The following is a 19,172-nucleotide window of genomic DNA, read 5'->3' as shown; positions in this document are numbered from 1 at the left end:
TGATTGCTCAGTCGTCCATCAGCTGTGGAGTAAATTAAAACGTAGTCGAAGTCAACAAAGATAGTCAGGCACTCATCATTAGAGACTTTGTATTTCTAAATTACACTGTGATACCACTGTCACATAAAGACCTATTTGTCTTGGTTAATATCTTTGTTAATAAAATATTACATTACGATCACATGGATTAAACTGAACCTGATTACCTGGGAAGGATTAAATAAGACATCCTTTAAATATAATAGAGTCCTCAAAGTTACCTCACAAGATAAAAATAGAAAGTCCTCTTTTTTGCAACTCTGTTGAACAATTTTAAGAATACTGAAGTAATACCTAGAAAATGTATGACTGTCAAAGGTCTTATAAACTGTGATACAGAGGACACATTCTGTCAGTTATGGAATGTTGATTCACAATGGAATAACAAGTTTAATTAAAGTATTTGAATCTTAAGTATTTTAAGTCTTGAACTCTGTTCTTTCAAGTTATATTTGAGGTGTATGCAACTTAGTAGTACTAGTAATAATAATGGTACTATTATTGTTATACTACTATCATTGCTATCATCACCACCAGTGTCACTGACAATATCATTATTAACACTTATTACTAATGCCATTGGTATATTAGTGTTAAGAATAGTAAATATATGGACATATTTGTACTGTAGTTTTCTCCTTAGGAACATGGTCACTTTACAATTATACACTTTCATGACTGTTGATGTTGGCTGTTTTATAACGTTTGTAATGTTTTTAAACATCAGATGTTAAGATGTCCTTCAAGGATGCATCTGCAGTCCTTACAAATGGGTTGTCCTGTCGTCAGGCAGCCCTTTGGTCGGCCGGATTCCAAAGTCTGGGTCTGGCCTCGGCTGGTGTCGCACTTCACCCGACGTCATAGCTGCAGTTATTCGGGTATAAAGGTATCAGCCGACGCCATTTTCCTCAGTCTTTCTTGCCGCGTGGCCAAGCAGAAGCTGTTCGCAAGTGCCGGTCGGTCAGAACCAGAGATTACTACTACCGAATTCTTCTACTACTACCGAAGACTTCTAAAAAGCTAAGTACCCCGTTGGGGACTCTTTCTTGCCTCAGCCGTTGTCAGAAAAAGTGAATAACTGTTTAACTTGTGGGAAACAAATACCTCATAAAGATTTCCACTCTTACTGCTTACCTTGTTTAGGCCCAGACCACGACGTAGCAGCTTGTCTAGCCTGTGCTTCTTTTAACCGACGGATGCTTAGACGTCGGTCGGAATTTGCTGAGGAGTTTTTCTGCTCAGATTTTGCTTACATTATGCCGTCGGATCCTCCGACTACGCAAATATCAAAAAAGCGCAAGGAAAAGGACCGACACTCGCGGTCTGCGGTTTCGGCCGAAACCGCGGTTAGGCCAACCGCGAGTGTCTCGGTTTCGGCTGAAACCGAGCAAGCGGTTCTTCCTTCAGCCGAAAACTTACCTCATACCGAGGCCTCTTCCAACCTCGTGGAATCGGCTTCTGATTTACCTTCTGCTCAGGCAGTTTCTCAGGAATTATCTGACACTATCCCCTTGGATATCTCCACCCCTGCACGTGGAGCTGCTAGGCCACCTGCAGCCATGTCCATTAAAGCAGCTAAAACTACTAAATCTGTGCCTGTTAAGACCCCCTCTCACAGGCCTAGCTCTAGTTCACAAAGCTATGAGGGAACAATTTCAGTGGCAGGGCCAGGATTTCTCAGACTCTAGAAAGAGGCTTAGAACCTTTCTGCATTTACCACAACATAGGCCGTTAGCCATTCCTCCAGTTCTCTCTGTTGTAGATGATGCATTTAATGATGCTTGTACTGCTCCTGATTCACTTCCACCGGCCCCTGCTAAGCCCGATAGGTACTACAGGGTTCCGGATACTCATCATCATTTGTATAAAGCTCCTTTTGCAGATCCCGAGACTATCTCCCAGGGTCCTAAGGCTGTAGCAGCTACCTCTGCCAAAAACCCTCCCTCTGAAAGGGAATCCAGGTCCTTAGAGAGATGGGGTAAAAAAGTTTACACTTCTGCAACTCTTTCAGCTAGAGCATTGAACTGTCAATTCCACATGATCCAGTATCAAGAATTTATGCTAGACCAGTTAACCAAAAAGTTGTCCTCAGATGAACCATTAGACAAGAAATCTGTTCAGGAAATGGTACACAACATTCAGCAGGTCAGTAACCATTCCTTAAAATCCGGCTATGATGCACTGGAAGCCTCCTTCAGATCAGCCATGACTGGCACAGTTATCAGAAGGCATGCATGGTTAAAAGAGCAGGCCTTACCAGACCATGTGAAATCCAAATTACTAGATGCTCCCATGGATAAAATCAATTTATTTGGCTCTCCTGCACAACAGGTGCTCAAGAAGATGGAAGAGAAGGCAAAATCTGTCCAAACAGTGAAAGATTTCTTACAGGTCCAACCTCCAAGGTTTAGCAGGAATTGGCCCTCCAAGAATTGGTCCTTTCCGACTCCTCCAGAGCCCAGAGAGGCAGGAATAGGCGCTCAAGAGGCCGAAGTCAATCCAGAGGTGCCTACAGGGCCGCCAGTGGCAGGGTAACAACCAGCGAGGTGCAGCCACGGACACAGCCACCACCACTACTACAGGACAATCACAGTGACTTGGTTCTAGCACCGCCTACCAGGGAACAACTAAAAGCACCCTTGGGCGGGAAGCTAGCTTTATTTTCAGTAAACTGGCATTACATCACAAGAGACAAGTGGATTTTGCAGACAATAGACCAAGGTTACAGTTTTCACTTCCATACTCTACCAGGGAAGAGAGGAATGCCAAACCTACCTCCAAATCAAAAGACAGAAGCTCTAAAACAAATATCTCAATTATTAAAAATGAGAGCTGTGGAAAAGGTACCATCTATGGAGCAAGGACAGGGATTTTACTCCAGACTCTTCCTGGTACCAAGAAAAGAAAGCAAATGGAGACCAATTCTCGACCTGTCCGCTTTAAACACATTCCTCATTGTTCCAAAATTCAAAATGCTGAACCTACAGCAGCTTCTTCCCATGCTGGGCAAGGAGTCTTGGCTGGTAACTCTAGATCTCAAGGAGGCATACCTGCACGTCCCCATACGACCAAATTGCAGAAGATACCTCAGATTTCTTGCAGGATCAGAGCATTATCAATTCTCAGCATTGCCCTTTGGCTTATCTACTGCGCCCAGAGTGTTCACGAAATGCCTGGCATCAGTAATTGCTCATTGCAGGCTTCAGAGAATCCAAATCTACCCTTACCTGGACGACTGCCTGATACAAGCGGACAACAAAATCAAGTTAGCAGAAGACTTGAAAAGGGTCATTTACCTACTACAAGCCCTGGGATACACAGTCAATATAAACAAGTCAAGGCTGATACCATCCCAAAGGATAACCTTCTTGGGTGCAGAGCTGGACACATCGAAGCAAATGGCATTCCTAACAGTAGAAAAACAGGAACAACTCCCTCTATACATCTTGGCATTACCAAAGCAGAACCATCTAACAGCAAGAAAAGTCCTGCAAGCCTTGGGTTTCATGGCATCCTGCATAATATTGGTTCCACATGCCAGACTGCATATGAGAAAGTTACAGTGGTACCTAAGGAATTTATGGTGTCAGCACAAGCACAGCCTAGAAACCCAAATTCCAATAATTCCATGCCTGAAGCAAGAATTCCAATGGTGGACTCAGGCCTGTCTGTCAAACAAAGGATTGCCCTTCCACAACACTCAACCAAGCCAAGCCATTACCACGGACGCCTCAGGCTTCGGTTGGGGGGCCCACATGCTAGACAAGTGCATACAAGGCTTATGGACTCAAGACCAGCTGCACCTACACATAAATCAAAAGGAAATGCTGGCAGTAAAACTGGCAATCCAGACATTCAGACCATTTCTTCGACCAGGTCAACTGTTGATTAGGACAGACAACACCACAGTTATGTGGTACATCAACAAACAGGGAGGCACACATTCGTACCCTCTATGCCGGATGGCAATGGATCTCTGGAATGTGGCCCTGAGTTACAACGTTCAGTTACAAGCAATTTTTGTACCAGGAAAAGAAAACATTCTAGCAGACATGCTAAGCAGGACTACCACGGATGCCCACGAATGGATGCTGCATCCGGACATCTTCAAAACCATTACAAGAAAATGGGGACTCCCTCAAATAGACTTATTTGCATCCCCATGCAATCACCAACTAAAGAAATTATGCACAAGGACGTACCACCCACTTGCTTGGAAGGTGGACTCCCTGTCTTTCAGTTGGAAAAACCTGACAGCATATGCATTCCCACCACTTCCTTTGATGCACAAGGTGCTATTGAAGATCAAGGAGGACCGTCCAAGGATCATCCTGATAGCTCCAGACTGGCCAAGACAACATTGGTACCCATTACTGAGGAGCATGTCTCGGGAACAAATATGGCACCTACCCCTTGTTCCCTTGCTGTTAACACAGAACAACTACAACACCCTGCATCCAAACCTGAAAACACTGCAGCTAACTGCCTGGAACATTGCATAAGAACAAATAACCCAAATTTATCCCAAAGGGTAAAAGACATTATCTTGGAGGCTCGCAGACCCTCAACAAGAAAGAATTATTCAGCAAAATGGAAAAGATATTTCATTTGGAGTACTGCAAAAGGAGAAAATGTGTCACTGGTAAACATAGCCAACATCCTGGAATACTTGGCAGAGCTCTTCCACAAAGTCCTGTCCTATTCTTCCATCAAGATTCATGCATCAGCTATTTCAGCAGAATACGACTTGGATCCTCCAGTCTTCTCACATCCTCTGCTCAGGCAGTTTCTGAGAGGAATTAAAAATGTAAAACCGCCTAGGAAGCCACCATTGCCAGCATGGGACTTGAACTTTGCGCTAGAAAAATTGACACTTCCTCCTTTCGAACCAGCAGCAACAGCAGAATTACAATACTTATCATGGAAAACTGCTTTCCTGTTGGCAATCACTTCAGCAAGAAGGGTATCTGAGCTACAGGCACTAATGGCAGTACAGCCCTTCCTGATCTTCCACCAAGATAGAGTATCCATGAGAACTAATCCTACTTTTATGCCTAAGGTGGTCTCCAGAGTATCTTTGAATCAGGCTATCCACCTACCTACATTCTTCCCCAACCCTCAGAACAGGGGAGAAAGGCTGTTGCATACCTTGGATGTGCATAGACAATTACGCTACTACCTGGACAGGACCAAGAGCAATAGGAAAACTGACCAGCTACTGGTAGCATATGCAACAGGAATGGAAGGAAAAGCAATTTCAAAACAGACAATCTCTAAGTGGATAGGAAATTGCATTAGATTTTGTTACTCCTACCATGGAAAGAAAACTCCAGAAAACATCAGGCCTCACTCTACAAGGACTACAGCCACTACCACAGCTTTTCTACGAGGAGTGGCTACCAAAGACATTTTAGAGGCTGCTACTTGGAGCTCCGTGCATACATTTGCCAAGCATTATAATTTACCTTTATACTCCAGATCCCGAGCAGGTTTTGCCACTGCCGTTTTGCAAGGGATCTTAACTACACCATAATTTTATTTCTCCTCCTCCCCCAGTTTTGCTATGGTATTCTACCCATTTGTAAGGACTGCAGATGCATCTTTGAAGGACATAGTATAGTTTTGTACCTACCATAAATGTAGATGTCCGATAGGAATGCATCTGCAGTCAGGATTACCCACCCTCCTTCCCCTCTGTGGTACTCCTAGGGTATTTGCCCATCTTGTAGCTAGCTGGGGGAATCTATTATGGTGTATTTGTTTGTATATATGTACATACATGCCTATTTTTTGTTTGCTCTCTACTATTTGGAATCATTTACATTTATCCAAATTTAGCCTTCCTAGAGGGCACCTGGCATCTGGGGCAAGAAACACTGAGGAAAATGGCGTCGGCTGATGCCTTTATACCCGAATAACTGCAGCTATGACGTCGGGTGAAGTGCGACACCAGCCGAGGCCAGACCCAGACTTTGGAATCCGGCTGACCGAAGGGCTGCCTGACGACAGGACAACCCATTTGTAAGGACTGCAGATGCATTCCTATCGGACATCTACATTTATGGTAGGTACAAAACTGTACTTTCTCTAGGAATTATTAACAAAAAAAGGGGGTAGCGATGGGGACCCCATGTGCCAACAGTTTTGCAAATGCAGTGTTGGCACATTGGGAGTTCCTGTTCGTGCCCTCAAACAATGAGTACACATCATGTATTCGATTTTACTGTTGTTTTGCGAACATTTTTATTCTATGGGAGGTTGATCAGTCAAGCTTAGATAATTTCTTAGGATACTTGCACAGTACTACCTCATTACTAAGATTTTATATGAAAGTCTCTGAGACAGACATTGAATACCTTGACATCAAATTATGTAAAGATGGTCTTATGGGTGTAGTGACAAGTAGGTATAGGAAGGACTGTTATAGGAACAGCACACTACATTGTGATAGTTTACATCCTCCACATATTTATAGAAATATAATAAGGGGACAATTGTTGAGATTATCAAGATTAAATAACCGCAATAAAATGTTTCTAAGAGAGGTAGAAACTATGAGAAGTAAATTAATACATAGAGGCTATAGACCTCATGAAATACAACAACAGAAAGATTATGTGCTGATGCTAAGGGATACTTCAGGAGCACCTTACTTTACCAACATACATGGGCTCATAGAAATAGGAGATCACATTACTCTTGGGTTATCCTGCTGGCAGGCTACCCTCAGTCGGCTAGAATTCCAAAGTCTAGGTCCAGCGTCGGTTGCTGTCGCCTCTTCCCTGACGTCAGTGCGCCAGGGGTATAAAAGATGCAGCTGACGCCATTTTCTTCAGTCTTTGTTGCCGCGCAGTGCCCGAAGCAAAAGCAGTTCGCAAGTGCCGGTAGGCCGACTCCTGAGATTTTCAATTCCGAATTTCAGAACCGAAGTCTTCATTAAAGCTAAGTATCCCGTTGGGGGAAACTTTTTTCTTGCTCCAGACTGATGTCAGAAAAAGTTAACAGTTGTATTTCTTGTGGGAAGCAAATACCTCATAAGGATTTTCACTCTTACTGTATTCCTTGCCTAGGCCCTGATCACAACGTTGCTAGCTGTTGGTTTTGTGCTAGATTTAACCAATGCACTATTAAGCGTCTGTTCGATTTTGCATTTCATTACTTTGGCCGGAGATTTAATTATATAATGCCATTGGACCAGCCGACAACCGGAGTTTACAAAAAACGCAAGGATAAGGATAGGCATCCGAGGTCCAAAACCGACGACGAGGCCTCTGCTAGGCCAGTCGCCGGTTCTCAGTGAGGCACTTTCGCAGCCCCTGGTGTCCGCTACCTCACAGCCACAGGCCGCTTCCGACTCCCACGTGGAGCCGACTGGGCCTCTGGATACTCAAGGTATTGGGACACTCTGAAATCATTCCCTCAGATGGGTCCCGAGCCGCTGAGCAGGCATCGGCTTCTGAGGGTGTCTTCAGACCTACACAACTATATATTAAGCCATCTTCAGCTTCAAAGACTAAAGCAGCTCTGAAGACAAAGAAACAAGTACAGCATTCTCCTTGTCAGACTTCCATGCCTAAAAAACAGATGCTCAAAATGGCCGAAGACCTAATTATTTTGATCAGGGGCTCCCATCCCCCTCCTGATAAGAGGCCTAGGCAAGAGACAGAGTATGATTCTTCTGATCAGGTTGCTATTTCCTCTGATTCCTCTTCTGAACAGGATTTACTCCATGCTTCCCTATGAAGATTCTGATGCTGAAGAATCCATTCCTTCAGCCTCTCCCCCTGAGGATTATTCTTTTGGGGAAACCCTGCATACCATGAGGAAGCATTTCCACTGGGAGAGCCAAGATTATCCTGAATCTAAGAAAAGGCTCAGAGACTTTCTGTTACTTCCTCAGCACAGACCCCTTGCTATTCCACCTGTTCTAGGCATTGTAGATGATGTAGTTTCAGAGTCCGACCTTTCCCCTGACTCTCTACCCCCTGCACCTGCTAAGCCAGACAGATACTACAGGGTCCCAGATTCACATAAATTCTGATATACAAAACCCCGCTGCTGACCCAGAAACTATATCTCAGGGTCCCAAGGGGGGTTAAAGCTTTCACTGCAAAAAAACCCCTGTCCCCTCTGATAGGGATTCTAGGGCTCTAGACAGATGGGGGGAAAAAAGTCTACACTTCTGCTACCCTGGCTGTAAGGGCTTTAAATTGTCAGTTTCATATGCTTAAATATCAGCAATATTTAATGTCACTTTTTAAACAGAAATTGTTGACAAATACTGAATGTTCAGAGAACAAGGAATTGCAGGATTTATTGCATGCAGCTGAACAAGTGGGAAAGCATACTTTGCAATGTGGATTAACTGGAGGCCTCTTGCAGGGCCGCTGTTACAGGTTCAGTTATTAGAAGGTATGCTTGGTTAATCTGCCTGATGATGTTAAAGCAAAATTATTAGATGCACCATTACAGCATGATATTTTGTTTGGTACTAAAGCAGAAGAGGTGTTGAAAAAAATGGAGGATAAAGCAAAATCCATGCAGACAGTCAAGGATTTCTTACAGATACAGCCACCCAGGTTTAGCAGGAACTGGCTTTCTAAAAATTGGTCCTTTCCAGTGTCAGACAGACCACAAAGAGGCAGATACAGGCGTCCCAGAGGCAGATCTCAGCCCCAAGGCTCATACAGGCCTAAACAATGGGGTGCTCCCACCTCCAAAAGCGGAGAAGACAAATCACAGCCTTGCAGGAAATAGTCCCAATGACCTTCCTCTACCAGATCCAAGCACTTTTCTTTTGGCAGCCCCCTTAGGGGGAAAATTAGCACTTTTTTCATCAAATTGGCAAATGGTTACCCAAGACAAATGGGTCCTGAACATAGTGTCCCAAGGCTACAGGTTCCATTTTCACACTCTACCAAGGTCAAAAGGTATGCCAGACCTGCTAAACAGTCAATGGGCAGAGGCACAAAAACAAATTACAGCCCTCATGGACATGAGGGCCATTCAGCAAGTACCACAACAAGAGCAGGGGCAAGGATTTTACTCCAGACTTTTCCTAGTACCCAGAAAGGACAAAACCTGGAGACCAATACTGGACCTGTCTGTACTAAATACGTTTCTGGAAGTTCCAAAATTCAAGCTGTTGACTCTACTGCAGCTACTACCCATGTCGGGCAAGAAGGCTTGGCTTGTAACTTTGGACCTAAAAAAGGCATACCTGCATGCCCCAATCAGACAATCTTGCAGAAGATACTTCAGATTCATAGCTGGCTCAATGCATTACCAATTCACTGCACTGCCCTTTGGCTTATCTAATGCGCCCAGGGTCTTCACAAAATGCCTGGCACCAGTAATTGCGTTTTGCAGACAAAAAAGAATTCAAATATATCCCTACTTGGACGACTGCCTAATTCAAGCAGAGAACAAAGACATTCTTCTAAAGCATCTGGCGTTTGTAAAAAGATTACTAATTGGCCTAGGGTACACAGTAAATGAAAAGAAATCAAAACTAGCGCCCTCTCAAGAGATAATATTCCTGGGTGCAAGCTTAAATACATCTGTCCAGATGGCTTATCTCACGCCAGACAAACAAAAGCAACTGACTACTTAATTCAAGAAATTGGCAACAAAAGCCCACTTATCTGCAAGGAAAATGCTGCAGGCCTTGGGTTTCATGGCTTCCTGCATTCTACTAATTCCATATGCCAGACTGCATATGAGGAAACTACATTGATATCTAAAAAGTGTTTGGACTCAGCATTGCCACAGCCTTGAGACAGTAATTGCACTAATTTCCTGCCTGCAACAGGAGTTTCAATGGTGGGCAGAAGCCTGTCACTACAGCAAGGGTCTGCCATTCAGTTTACCCACAGCCAGACAGACACTGACAACGGATGCATCAAATTATGCCTGGGGGGCCCATTTGGCAGGAAAATGTATTCAGGGCACATGGCCTGCAAACCAGATGCATCTTCACATCAATCAAAAAGAGATGCTAGCTGTTCAAAATGCCCTGACAGCTTTCAAGGACCTGCTTCATCCAGGACAGTTACTGATAAAGACAGACAACACTACTGTTGTGTGGTACATAAACAAGCAGGGAGGTACACACTCCTATCCCCTCTGCAGACAAGCAATGACCTTATGGGACACAGCATTGGCTTTTTAAGTTCACCTGCAAGTACAGTTCCTGCCAGGAAAAACAAATATGCTGGCAGACAAACTAAGCAGAAACATCATGGATCCCCACGAATGGAAACTGGATCAACAAGTCTTCAGCATGATAATAAGGAAATGGGGATGCCCAGACATAGATCTATTTGCCTCCCCTCACAACTGCCAATTGCAGAGATTTTGCACAAGGATTTATCACAAGCAAGCATGGAAAGTGGACGCCCTATCCTTCAGCTGGAAAAAATCTAACAGTATATGACTTTCCTCCACTGCCTCTCCTTCCCAGGGTACTCCTAAAGGTCAGACAAGAGAAGCCAAAAATGATACTGATTGCACCAGACTGGCCTCGCCAGCACTGGTACCTAATCCTAAAGAGCTTATCTCAAGGTCCAGCATGGATATTGCCTCAAACTTCTCACTTGCTGACCCAACAAAACAATCAGATCCTGCACAACCAACTCAGGACCTTAAATCTGGCAGCATGGCGGATAATGTAGCCATTCAGAATACTCCTGTTTCAAAAGCTGATGTCCTTCAAGGATGCATCTGCAGTCCTTACAAATGGGTTGTCCTGTCGTCAGGCAGCCCTTCGGCCGGCCGGATTCCAAAGTCTGGGTCTGGCCTCGGCTGGTGTCGCACTTCACCCGACGTCATAGCTGCAGTTCTTCGGGTATAAAGGCATCAGCCGACGCCATTTTCCTCAGTCTTTCTTGCCGCGTGGCGCCCGAAGCAGAAGCTGTTCGCAAGTGCCGGTCGGTCAGATCCAGAGATTACTACTACCGAATACTACTTCGAAAACTTCTAAAAAGCTAAGTACCCCGTTGGGGACTCTTTCTTGCCTCAGCCGATGTCAGAAAAAGTGAATAACTGTTTAACTTGTGGGAAAGAAATACCTCATAAAGATTTCCACTCTTACTGCTTACCTTGTTTAGGCCCAGACCACGACGTAGCAGCTTGTCTAGCCTGTGCTTCTTTCAACCGACGGACGCTTAGACGTCGGTCGGAGTTTGCTGAACAGTTTTTCGGCTCAGATTTTGCGTACATTATGCCGTCGGATCCTCCGACTTCTCAAGTTGTTAAGAAACCCAAAGAAAAGGACCGACACTCGCGGTCCGCGGTTTCGGCCGAAACCACGGTTAAGCAAACCGCGAGTGTCTCGGTTTCGGCCGAAACCGAGCAAACGGTTCTATCTTTAGCCGAATCCATGACTACTACCGAGGCCCCTTCTACCCTGGTTGAATCGGCCTCTGAAGTACTACCTGCTACTGTGGTTTTACAAGAATTATCGGACACCATTCCTTTGGATGTCTCTACCCCTGCACGTGGTGCTGCTAGGCCGCATGCAGCCATGTCTATAAAGGCCTTTGCCAGGGCTAAAGCAGCCAAAACTTCTAAGTCTGTGCCTGTTAAGCCCCCCTCTCACAGGCCCAGTTCCAGTTCCCAAATGCTTACTCTGGCAGAGGATCTCATCTCTTTAATAAGGGGATCCCAATCTCACCCAGGCAGGGCCTCTCAACCTCCAGAAAAGAGACCTATAGCAGAGCCCCCTGAGCCAGTGTCCTCAGATGATTCTTCTGATGATACAGACAATACAGACCATCCAGAGGCTCCTTTTTCTACTTATGAAGATTCCGATGCTGAGGAATCGATTCCTTCTGCCTCTCCACCAGAGGAATTTTCCTTTGGGGAAACTTTACATGCCACGAGAGAGCAATTCCAATGGCAGGGACAAGATTTCTCAGATTCAAGGAAAAGGCTTAGGACCTTTTTGCATTTACCACAACATAGGCCTTTAGCTATACCTCCAGTTCTTCCTGTTGTGGATGATGCATTTAATGATGCTTGCACTGCTCCTGATACTTTACCTCCAGCCCCTGCTAAGCCCGATAGGTTCTACAGGGTCCCGGACACTCATCACCATTTATACAAGGCTCCTTTGCAGATCCGAGACTATCTCCCAGGGGCCTAAGGCAGTAGCTTCACCTCAGTTAAAACCCTCTCCCTTCTGAAAGGGAATCCAGGTCCTTAGAGAGATGGGGTAAAAAAGTATACACCTCTGCTACTCTCTCAGCTAGGGCATTGAACTGTCAGTTTCATATGATCCAATACCAGGAGTTTATGCTTGATCAGTTAACTAAGAAACTGTCCTCTGATGATTCTTTAGATAAGAAATATGTTCTAGAAATGGTGCATAACATTCAGCAGGTTAGTAACCATTCCTTAAAATGTGGCTATGATGCACTGGAGGCTTCCTTTAGATCAGCCATGACTGGCACAGTTATAAGAAGGCATACATGGTTGAAAGAACAGGTCTTGCCGGATCATGTTAAAGCAAAACTATTAGATGCTCTTATGGACAAGGTCAGTTTATTTGGTTCTCCTGCTCAACAGGTACTGAAGAAAATGGAAGAGAAGGCAAAATCTGTACAAACAGTGAAAGATTTCTTACAGGTTCAGGCTCCAAGGTTTAGCAGGAACTGGCCTTCCAAAAATTGGTCCTTTCCAGACTCCTCTAAAACTCAGAGAGGCAGGAATAGGCGTTCCAGAGGCAGAAATCAATCCAGAGGAGGTGCCTACAGGGGACGCCAGTGGCAAGGTAACAACCAACGAGGCACAGACACAACTACTACCACTGCAACAGGACAATCACAGTGACTTGGCTCTGGCACCGCCTACCAGGGAACAAATAGCAGCACCCTTAGGCGGAAAGTTAGCCTTATTTTCAAAAAACTGGCACTATATCACAAGAGACAAGTGGATTTTGCAAACTATAGACCAAGTCTACAGGTTTCATTTCCACACTTTACCAGGAAAAAGAGGAATGCCAAACCTACCACCAAATCAAAAGACAGAAGCTCTAAAACAAATAGCTCAATTAGCAAAGATGAGAGCTGTGGAAAGGGTACCATCTATGGAACAAGGCAAGGGATTTTACTCCAGACTATTCCTGGTACCAAGAAAAGAGAAAATTGGAGGCCTATTCTCGACCTGTCCGCTTTAAACACATTCATCATTGTTCCAAAATTCAAAATGCTGACCCTACAGCAACTTCTTCCCATGCTGGGCAAGGAGTATTGGCTGGTAACTCTAGATCTCAAGGAGGCATACCTGCACGTCCCCATACGACCAAATTGCAGAAGATACCTCAGATTTCTTGCAGGATCAGAGCATTATCAATTCTCAGCATTGCCCTTTGGCTTATCTACTGCCCAGAGTGTTCACGAAATGCCTGGCATCAGTAATCACTCACTGCAGGCTTCAGGGAATCCAAATATATCCATACCTGGACGACTGCCTGATACAAGCGGACAACAAAAACAAGCTAACAGAAGACTTACAAAGAGTCATTTGCTTACTACAAGCCCTGGGATACACAGTCAATATAAAAAAGTCAAGACTGATACCATCCCAAAGAATAACCTTCTTAGGTGCAGAATTGGACACAGTAAAACAGATGGCATTCCTAACTGCAGAAAAACAAGAACAACTTCCTCTACTTCTTGGCATTATCAAAGCAGAACAAACTAACAGCAAGGAAAGTACTGCAGGCCTTGGGCTTCATGGCATCCTGCATAATCCTGGTCCCCGTACAGACTGCATATGAGAAAGCTACAGTGGTACCTAAAGAATTTATGGTCTCAACACAGGCACAGCTTAGAAACCGAAATACCACTAATTCCTTGCCTGAAACAAGAGTTCCTATGGTGGGCTCAGGCATGCCAGTCAAACCCAGGTTTGCCCTTCCACAGCATTCAACCAAGCCAAACCATCACAACGGACGCCTCAGACCTCGGTTGGGGCCCCCACATGCTGGACAAGTGCATACAAGGCTTATGGACTCCAGATCAGCTGCACCTGCACATAAATCAAAAAGAAATGCTGGCAGTAAAACTAGCAATCCAGAATTTCAGACCATTCCTCCAAGAAGGCCAGTTGATGATAAGGACAGACAACACCACAGTCATGTGGTACATCAACAAACAGGGAGGCACTCATTCATACCCTCTATGCCGGATGGCACTGGACCTATGGAATATGGCTCTGAGTTACAACATTCAGTTACAAGCAATTTTTGTACCGGGAAAAGAAAACATCCTAGCAGGCATATTAAGCAGAACTACCTCGGATGCTCACGAATGGATGCTACACCCGGACATCTTCAAGGTCATCACAAAAAAATGGGGACTGCCTCAAATAGACCTATTCGCATCCCCACTCAATCACCAGCTCAAGAAATTCTGCACAAGGACGTACCACCCACTTGCTTGGAAGGTGGACTCTCTATCCTTCAGTTGGAAAGGCCTGACAGCATATGCATTCCCACCTCTTCCTTTGATGCACAAGGTGCTATTGAAAATCAAAGAGGAACGTCCAAGGATCATTCTGATAGCTCCAGATTGGCCAAGACAACATTGGTACCCATTACTGAGGAGCATGTCTCGGGGGAAAATGTGGACACTACCCCTGATTCCTTTGATGTTAACTCAGAGCGACTACAACATCCTGCATCCAGACCTGAAAACTCTGCAACTGACTGCCTGGAACATTACATAAGAGCAACTAACCCAGATTTATCCCAAAGGGTTAAAGACATTATCCTTGAGGCCCGCAGACCCTCAACAAGAAGGAACTATGCAGGAAAATGGAAAAGGTTTCTCATTTGGAGTACCGAGAGGGGCAAAGATATGTCAAAGGTAGACATTGCCAACATCCTGGAGTATTTGGCAGAGCTTTTCCATACAGGCCTGTCTTATTCCTCCATCAAGATACATGCATCAGCTATTTCTGCAGAATACAGCTTCGATCCCCCTGTCTTTTCGCATCCTCTACTCAGGCAGTTTCTGAGAGGAATTAAGAATGTAAAACCTCCTAGGAAACCACCATTACCAGCATGGGACTTGAACTTTGTGCTAGAAAATTGACACTCCCCTTTCAACCAGCAGCAACAGCAGATCTTCAACACCTATCCTGGAAAACTGCTTTCCTGCTGGCAGTTACCTCAGCAAGAAGGGTTTCTGAGCTACAGGCTTTAATGGCAGTACAACCCTTCCTAATCTTCCATCAAGATAGTGTCCATGAGAACTAATCCTACATTTATGCCTAAGGTGGTATCCAGAGTGTCTTTAAACCAGGCAGTCCACCTACCTACCTTCTTCCCCAATCCACAGAACAGGGGGGAAAGGCTGCTGCATACTTTGGATGTACATAGACAGTTGCGCTACTACCTGGACAGAACCAAGGGCAATAGAAAAACTGACCAGCTTCTGGTAGCATATGCAACAGGAAGGGAAGGAAAAGCAATTTCCAAACAGACAATCTCCAAGTGGATAGGAAATTGCATTAGATTATGTTACTCCTACCATGGAAAGCAAATTCCACAGAACATAAGGCCTCATTCTACAAGGGCTACAGCCACTACCACAGCTTTCTTATGAGGAGTGGCTACCAAGGACATTATAGAGGCTGCTACTTGGACCTCCGTGCATACATTTGCCAAGCATTATAACTTACCTTTATACTCTAGATCCCGAGCAGGGTTTGCCACTGCTGTTTTGCAAGGGATCCTAACTACACCATAATTTCTTCTTCCTCCTCCCCTAGTTTGGCTATGGTATTCTACCCATTTGTAAGGACTGCAGATGCATCCTTGAAGGACATAGTACAGTTTTGTACCTACCATAAATGTAGATGTCCGAACAGGATTGCATCTGCAGTCAGGATTACCCACCCTCCTTCCCCTCTGTGGTATTCCTAGGGTACTTGCCCACCTAATAGCTAGCTGGGGGGGGGGGGATCTCTTATGGTGTATTTGTTTGTAAATATGTACATACATGATTATTTTTTGTGTTTGCCTTCTACTATTTGGAAACATTGGCATTTATCCAAAATTTAGCTATCCAAGAGGGCAACTGGCATCTGGGGCAAGAAACACTGAGGAAAATGGCGTTGGCTGATGCCTTTATACCCGAAGAACTGCAGCTATGACGTCGGGTGAAGTGCGACACCAGCCGAGGCCAGACCCAGACTTTGGAATCCGGCCGACCGAAGGGCTGCCTGACGACAGGACAACCCATTTGTAAGGACTGCAGATGCAATCCTGTTCGGACATCTACATTTATGGTAGGTACAAAACTGTACTTTATGGGTGTTATCTTGGAGGCCAGGAGGCCCAGTACCAGAAAATCTTATGCAGAAAAATGGAAGAGATTCTGTGCTTGGAACCAGGAACAAGGCATTGACATGTGTGTACCAAATATCCCTCAGATTTTACAATACCTAACTGAGATGCTGAACAAAGGCCTTTCTTTCTCATCAATTAAGATTCGTGCCTCTGCCATTTCAGCTCATTACAATACAGAACCACCTATCTTTTCTCATCCTTTAATAAGGAAGTACCTCAGAGGGGCCAAAAACATTAGGCCTCAAGGAGAGCACCAATTCTGGGCTGGGACCTCAATTATGTTTTGGAAAAACTCACACTGCCTCCTTTCAAGCCAGCATCAACAGCAGATATAAAATTCTTATCCTGGAAAACAGCTCTGCTCCTAGCAATAACCTCTGCAAGGCGAGTCTTGGAGTTATAAGCACTCATGGCTGTGGAACCTTTCATCATTTTTCATCCAGACAGGGTTTCTCTGAGGACAAACCCTACATTTATGCCTAAGGTGGTGTCCATCCAGTGTGTGGCCCTCAACCAAACCATTCATTTACTTACCTTTTGTCCAAATCCACAGAACAAGGGTGAGAAAATTCTGCATTCTTTGGACATAGGCAGATGTTCATCATGTTTCACTGCTGCAGTCATTGCACTTGGGTTATCCTGCCATCAGGTGGACTCGCAGTTGGCCTGAGTTCCAAAGTCTTGGTCCGGCGTCGGTTGCTGTCACATCTTCCCTGACGTCAGAGTGCCAGGGGTATATAAGAAGCAGCCAACGCCATTTTCTTCAGTCTTTCTTGCCGCACGGTGCCCGAAGCAAAAACATTTCGCAAGTGCCGGTTGGGCGACTCCTGAGATTTCAAATTCGATTTCAGAACCAAAGTCTTCAATAAAGCCAAGTACCCCATTGGGGAGAATTTTTCTTGCCTCAGACCGATGTCAGAAAAAGTTAATAATTGTATTTCTTGTGGGAAGCAAATACCTCATAAAGATTTTCATTCTTACTGTATTCCATGCCTAGGCCCAGATCACAACGTCAATAATTGTCGTTTTTTGTGCTAGATTTAACAAACGCACTATTAAACATCTCTTTGATTTTGCTCGCCATTACTTTGGGCGAAGGTTTAATTACACAATGCCGTTGGAACAACCGACTACCGGTATGCATAAAAAAACACAAATATAAAGATAAGGAAAGGCATCTGAGGCCCAAAACTGATGACAAAGCCTCTTCTAGGCCAGTCGTAGGTTCGCCGGTTTTCAGTGAAGCGCTTTCGCATTCCCTGACACCCGCTACCTCAGAACCACAGGCCACGTCCGATTCCCATGTGGAGGCACCTAGGCCTCTGGAGCCTCAAGGTGTTGGGCCTACGGAGATTAACCCTTCAGATGGGTCCGGAGCCGCTGATTAGGCACCAGCTTTTGAGGGTGTTTTCAGGCCTACTCATCTTACTATTACTACTATAGCCAATACTAAGCCTACACTAAAGACAAAGAAGCAAGTACAGCATTCCCCTGGATAGGCTTCCATGCCTAAAAAACAGATGCTCAAGATGGCCGAAGACTTGATAACTCTGATCAGGGGTTCCCATCCCCCTCCTGATAAAAGGCCTAGGCAGGATACAGACTATGATTCCTCTGACCAGGTTTCAATGTATTCTGACTCCTCTTTAGAACAGGGATATACTTTACCCCCCATGAGGATTCTGATGCTGATGAATCCATTCCTTCAGCCTCTCCTTCTGAAGATTATTCTTTTGGGGAAACTTTGCATACCATGAGGGAGCATTTCCATTGGGAGGGCCAGGATTACTCAGAATCCAAGAAAAGGCTCAGAGACGTTCTTTTGCTACCTCAGCACAGGCCCCTTGCTATACCACCAGTGTTGGACATTGTGGATGATTTGTTCTCTGAATCTAGTTTAAACCCAGATTCTTTACCCCCAGCTCCAGTCAAGCCAGACAGATACTACAGAGTCCCTGACTCTCACAAATTTCTTTATAAAAATCCTGTTGCAGACCCAGAAACTATTTCCCAGGGTCCCAAAGGGGTTAAGGTTTTCACGGCTAAGAATCCAGTTCCCTCGGGTAGGGACTCTCGATCATTAGAGAGATGGGGAAAGAAAGTTTACACCTCTGCAACTTTAGCAGTGAGAGCTCCGAATTGCCAGTTTCACATGCTTAAGTATCAACAATATCTACTGTCTCAATTAAAACAGAAAATGAGTATAAATGCAGAACCACCTGACTATAAGGAAATGCAGGATTTATTGCATACAGCTGAACAAGTGGGAAAGCATACTTTGCAATGTGGTTTTGATTCATTAGAAGCTTCTTGTAGAGCAGCAGTTACAGGATCTGTGATTCAAAGGCATGGTTAAAAGAACAAAGTTTACCAGATCATGTTAAGGCAAAATTATTGGATGCTCCTTTGCAGCTTGATAATTTATTTGGTATTAAGGCAGAAGAGGTATTAAAGAAAATGGAGGATAAGGCAAAATCTATGCAAACAGCAAAGGATTTCGTACAGGTACAGCTACCACGATTTAGCAAAAATTGGCCTACTTAGAACTGGTCCTTTCCAGTGTCAGATAGGCTACAAAGAGGCAGATACAGACGCCCAAGAGGCAGATCTCGGCCACAAGGTTCTTACAGACCACGACAGTGGGGTGCTTCAAACCCAAAACAAGGTGAGGATAAGTCACAACCTTACAGGAAACAGTCCCAATGACTTCCCCCATGTTCACCGTATTTCACTATTGCAGTCATGACTGTAGGGTTCTCCCGTGCAGGCAGGCAGT

At 44.8% G+C, this 19,172-nt stretch overlaps 1 protein-coding gene across 1 annotated transcript in view; it reads left to right on the top strand.

Annotated features, from left to right (window-relative positions):
• LOC122809125 overlaps nt 1-19,172 on the top strand; it is a 3,089,885-nt gene that overhangs the window by 1,684,984 nt on the left and 1,385,729 nt on the right. The gene's annotated exons all lie outside the window — the stretch shown is intronic.

Source organism: Protopterus annectens, chromosome 8.part0 (genome assembly GCF_019279795.1).
Source record: "Protopterus annectens isolate FY-2018-M chromosome 8.part0, PAN1.0, whole genome shotgun sequence".
Classification (NCBI taxonomy): domain Eukaryota; kingdom Metazoa; phylum Chordata; order Ceratodontiformes; family Protopteridae; genus Protopterus; species Protopterus annectens.
This window is presented reverse-complemented; position numbering and strand designations above follow the sequence as displayed.